Below are 6,211 nucleotides of genomic sequence, written 5' to 3'. Positions count from 1 at the left end.
AGAGGTTAGCCAATTAAATTTATTTGTATTTATGAACTTGTAGTACTCTTGTTGCATTTGACTAGAATAATAAAATAGTAATTAAATTATTGAAGTCTTTTAACCTTAGTGTTAAATTAAACAAGCCTGCGAAATTGGGGTTGGTGATTTTCTTGCTGAAGTTGACAACAGAATTTGTCTTCCAAAGGAGTAAAGTAAGTTACATATCAGGATAGGGTAGCAATGGGTGTTGTCCAATATCTCTGAGGATCGTAATTGGTCCAATTTGCCATCATGGCCTCTTCTGTTTGGTATCATTTCCTGTTTCATTTGGCAAGCTAGGAATAAGAAAATTTTTCAGGGATCTTCTGTTCCTGCTTATGGCACTTTTAGAGCTGCTATGGTCTATGGTGAAGATTTTTCTTGGTCAGAAAACACGCTTCGGGTTGCTGGTCTTGAGACTAACTCGAATAAAGAGAAATTAGTTTCTTGGGTTTTTCCTTCGGACCCTTGGGTTAAGCTCAATGTGGATGGGTCAAGTATGAATAATGGAGAAGCTTCTGCTTGTGGGGGTGTATTTAGGAATGCTAGTGGAAGGTGGCTTGTTGGCTTTTGTAAAAATCTTGGCTGTGGTAATGTTTTGTTAGCAGAACTTTGGGGTTGTCTCCTTGGGCTTGAAATTGCATGGAGGAAAGGTTTCCGTTTTGTCTGGCTTGAAGGTGATTCCTTAGTAGCCCAGTTTTTCATAAGAGAAGGGTGCATCTCTCATCATCCAGCCTCTAACTTGGTCTTGCGCATAAGGAATATGCTGGATTGGAATTGGAGGGTTAGAATTTCCCATATTCATAGGGAAGGGAATGGGGTTGCCGATTGGATGGCCTCTTTTGCCTACTCCTTTGATTGGTCTTTACAAGAGTTTGACTCGCCTCCTTCTGGTTGTCGTGACAAACTTGAAAGGGACTATGTAGGAGTAGTTTGGTCTAGGAGGTGTTCCTAGTTTCTTTTTTTTGTTTTTCTGTTTCCTGTTTGCTTTTCAAAAAAAAGATTGGTTCAAGGAACGTTACTATGTAGGTTTACATATTTTTTTAAAAATTCAAATAGGTTTAGGTAATTTAAAAAATGGTTTAAAGTTTCTTATGTTATATAATAGGGAGAGGAGTTGTTGAGTTAAATGATTTATCAAGGGCCTACAACCAAACATATATCAAGTCAGACTTGACCTATTATATTTAGTAAAATAAAATAGGCTAACGCCTTAAAAAAAATCTATTTCGAAAGTAAACCAGACCTTCTTTAATAAGGGCTGGTCTATAAATCTACAGACTTATCTATATCATATTATTTATTTTAATTTAAAATAAATAAATCTATTATTAAATAATTTTGAATAATAAAGTAGTATTATTTTAATTATTTTTTTAATTATCGATTGTCTAATAGATTTAAACAGACAAACAAACTTAGGCCATATTTTATAGATTTTAAATATAAACCAGGTCAGAGTTACAATTTGGCTTACACTAGGCTAACTGATCAAACTATGCTTAAAATATTTTTTATAGGCTTAACTTATTTAAGCCAAAATCTATCACAACGCAGTCCATTTACACCCCTACTAATAGGGATACATGGTTTAAAATCTACCCATTATAATGATAAGACTAGAGTAACTAGTGAGCCGTTTTGATCTGTACACCTTCTCTTATCTTGATGACTTAAGGGACACAGTCTCATTTAAGGACCTAAATGTTTTTAGGTAAAGTGGCACATGAATTAGTTATGTGAATTTTTTGTATCAATCTCTTTTTTCACATTTATTAAATATGTGAGGTCCAATTATAATTTATCATCATTAATAAAAAGAGAGATAGATACAGATATTTAACATGAGCACTCTCTTATGAAATTTGAACATAAAATGATTCATTCCTGTTTACAAGCTACTTTTTTTTATAAACAAAAGGGCTAGAAGCCTAAAGGAAAAAATAAAAAGGAATATAAACAACCAAAACTACCCAGGAAAAGAAACAATATGTTCCCTCCCAACAGACACAAGATCGCCCAAATATAGCAGATGGACACCACTTAGGGGTTCAACAAAAAATCTCTGATCATCCTGCTCAGGAAATTCAAGTAAATAATTGGCCAACCAATATACACATGTTTCTTTCCTTAAAAGTATGTTGTAAACGAACCTGCCAATTTCGATTCAACCATGTCCGTATACAAGAGAGCAACTGCACCTCACGGACTGCTACACCACATTTGGTGAGGCCAGTGATTGCCAAAAGGGAATCAATTTCCAAAATGATTCTTCTATATCCATCATTCCAAGCCTTCTCTAATCCTCGCAAAATACCCCAAAGTTCAGCTTTAAAAGCAGAACAAATGCCTAATCTGTAAGCAAATCCCCCCAACCATTTACCTTGAGGGTGTGTTTGGTACAAGAGAAATTTTTTGGTGACCGGGAATCATGATTAATGGGAATACAGTAGAAATTGAGTTTACTTGGAATCTTACGAAAGAGGTGTTTGGTTCGCCAAAATATTACCGGAAATATTGGATAAAAATTACTGATTCCATATTTGGTTTAGAACGAAATATGACTTGGAATATGAGGTTATTTTACAAAAATAACCCCAAACTATTTTTACTTTTGTAATTGATAGATTGGATCTAGATTTTTATGTGTATTGGGGTATTTTTGTCTCAAAATTTATTGTTGTGTTTTCTCTTTACTTGGTATTCTGATTGGTATTCCGAATTACCATATTATTTTTGGTAATCTGAATAGTGACTTTTCTTTATAAATCAAATTACCGGTAATCCTTGGATATCCGGGAATCGTAATTTATTCCTTCTACCAAACGTGGTAATTACATTTACCAAAGAAGGATTACCGGTAATCCTCTTCAAAAACTTGAAACAAACACCCCCTGAGAGTCCCGAGTTACACCCCCACAGGCTACCCAACAAGGATTACCACGAGCAGCCCCATTAGTATTAACCTTCACGAAACCAGTGTAAGAACCACACCGTTAATTAAGGAAGTTAATTAATTAATTATGTGAAATTAGGAAATGATTCCATAATTGACCCTAATAATTATGAGAAGGCTTAAATAATTATAGGAAGTAATTAATAATGCTGAAAGTCACTTTTCTGACGAAAAGTGCAGATACCGGTTCTGCTACTCGGAATAAATGCGTACCGACGAAGTATCCCGAAAAATTATAAAAAGTGTGTATATGTCACTAGAATAATAATAGGACTTGTAAAACAAGTTTCAAGTTAAAATAATGAGAACTGGTGCAAGAACTAATACTGGCTATGGAAAAGCGCGTACCAGAAAGGTGCTACGAAAAATAAAATAAAAATATGATAAATCTTGGAAAAATGTCTAGGTTCAGAATCCCAAATTTGAGATTAAAATGCTAAGCGTAACTATTATTGTTAATACTGTGTGATTAATTAAGTGGACCTATTTATATATTAGGGCACAATGCCCTAGGTCAGAATTCAAACACTCCCACGTAGAGTTGCTGGTGCTATTTGGAGCTACCACCCTTCATTAGACTATTCCATTGCTTTCTTCTCTTGAAACCAACCAAGTCTTAGCCTTTTCTCTTGATTCTTCCTCTTCCATCTTGTGTGTGTAAGAACCCACACCGTTAATTAAGGAAGTTAATTAATTAATTATGAGAAATTAGGAAATAATTTCATAATTGACCCTCATAACGTAAGAACCTGCACCGTTAATTAAGGAAGTTAATTAATTAATTATGAGAAATTAGGAAATAATTCCATAATTGACCCTAATAATTATTATGAGGCTTAGATAATTATAGTAAGTGAGTAAGAATGCTGAAAGTCGCTTTTCGGGCGAAAAGTGCAGATACCGATTCTGCTACTCGGTATAAATGCATATCGATGAAGTATTCTGGAAAATTATAAAAAGTGTGTATATGTCACTAGAATAATATATAGGACTTGTAAAACAAGTTTCAAATTAAAATAATGAGAACTGGTGCCAGAATCTGATACTGGCTATGGAAAAGCGCCTACCGGAAAGGTGCTGCGAAAAATAAAATAAAAATATGATAAATTTTAGAAAAATGAGTAGGTTTAGAGTCCTAAGTTTGGGATTAAAATGATAAGCGTAGCTATTAATGCTAATACTGTGTGATTAAGACTTAAGTGGCTTTATATATGATTGGCACATGATCCTAGGGTAATTCTTTGTGCTTTATGCGTAAGTTTCTGACCTCTTCAGCAGCTGAGTGTCTCTCTTCTTGTCACCTTCACCTTCCCTCAATCTCTTGAGCCAAATGTGTCATTTTTACTCTTGGTTTCTCTACCAAAACACCATTGCCTTGTGTGAGTTGGTCTTGTGAGGTTATGGGTGGCTTCTTTGCTGAGTTTAGGTCTCTGTTTTGTTGAGCTTTGGGGCTAAGTTCATAACTTGGTTGAGAGAGCCCTTGTCTTGTCTTGTTGATACTCCAAGGAGCAACCTTTGTGAAGAAAGGAGCCATCTTGAAGCTCATTTTCGTGCACTTGGTAGTCAGCACTTTGGGAGCTGCATAGTAAGCTCCAAGAGTCTTCCTTGTTCTGTTTTGAACCTTGGGTGAGTGTCACCAACCTTGATCTTGAGTTTTCTTGGTGTAAAGGTGAATTCTTGGCATGCTAATGAGTTAAACAAGTATGTAATCTGTATATGAACTTAAAAGAGGATAAAAATGCATGCTTTAACATTGGATTGGGTTAAAAAACCAACCTTTGGAGTGATATCTCGTGAAATGCAGAAACTACATTCTGTCGCGAAATATCCGAATATGTATATCCGGATATTGATATCCGGATATGGTATCTGTGATATCCGGATATTGATATCCGGATATGGGCTCTGTAATATCCGGATATTGATATCCGGATATGTCCCCGAGGAATATCCGGATATTCTGGGTTTTCAAGTACAGTGAAGGCACTGTTCATACAGAACTGATCTATGGGTTTGTGGACCCTAGATTGAGGAATTTGAACTTCTGTAATGATTAAGTTAAGTCAGAATCAAGGGATTAAGGGCTTGTGGCTTTGTGAGAAGCCTTAAGACGTAAAACGTAAAAGAGAAACGATGTCTTTATGTTTATGCTTATAAGCTATGTTTATTGATATAATTGCTGATCCAAATCAGATTCTGATTCTGCTGTGTTTGGACTTTGAGCATTGGTTGGACTCTTGGCTTGAATTGTTATCTTGCAAGGTAAGCTTTCGTATCCTCGGTTTAGCCATTGTTGGTTCCACCATTTCCCATGGGGGGATGATTGTATGCATAATGTGTTTTCATGTACTGTTTTATGGAAATGCTAATGAGCTGTTAAGTGCAATTGCTTATGATATGTATGTGGTGTTACACCTACAGGAGGCCAAGAGGTGGTCCTGTGGGTGGGTGCAGCAATGGCTAGTACCGTGTGGGTTTAGATGGATTCCTACACTTCTCTGATCAGTAGAATAGTTATAACACACGTGACATGATTATATGCTGCATTGCACTATTTTGAGAACTTATACTATTAAACTGCCTTTTGAACTCATATTGCACATGTAAGTGAGCTTGGGGTGGAAAATCCTTGAGGACCCCTTGTCTTACTGAGATTTTTTTTGAGATCTCACCCCACGTTTGGGGCACTATTTTCAGGTTCAGGTAATGCGGGGTTTGAGACCTTTAGCGGCAGGAGGCCGGAGCTTAGCTGATATTACTGCTTTTATGATGATTATGCGTGGATGTTGGATATGTCTGTTGTTATTTTCCTGTTAACTTTATGACTATGTTGTTGTTTAGACTCTGTTGGATGTGTCGTTATTTGGTGAGCATGGGGATTGTCCATGCCACATTGACTGAGTATGTCTTAGTTTAGATTTGAGCTGTAATAATTTACTAGGATTATGTCCGGACTACGTGTTGTAGTTCCGTGATTTTAGATACTCACAGTTATTTATATATGAGGTATTTCAGTTAGCTGTCTTTTTGTAACTACATACAGGCGGTGTTTTTATGAAAAATGATTTAATAATCAATTTGGTAATGATAATGACATCATAATTGAAAGTAAAAAGTTATTCCGCATTTTTAAATTAAGCGTGGCTTAATACGATGACATGTTAACAAACCGGGTATACACAGGGTGTTACATTTTATGGTATCAGAGCAAAGGTTCTAGGGAAAAGCCTGTAT

Source organism: Gastrolobium bilobum, unplaced genomic scaffold (assembly GCF_033153095.1).
Source record: "Gastrolobium bilobum isolate Gb01-03AN ecotype WA unplaced genomic scaffold, APGP_CSIRO_Gbil_v1 utg18539, whole genome shotgun sequence".
Lineage (NCBI taxonomy): Eukaryota > Viridiplantae > Streptophyta > Magnoliopsida > Fabales > Fabaceae > Gastrolobium > Gastrolobium bilobum.
The sequence above is the reverse complement of the archived record's forward strand: the minus strand, read 5'-3'. Positions refer to the sequence as shown.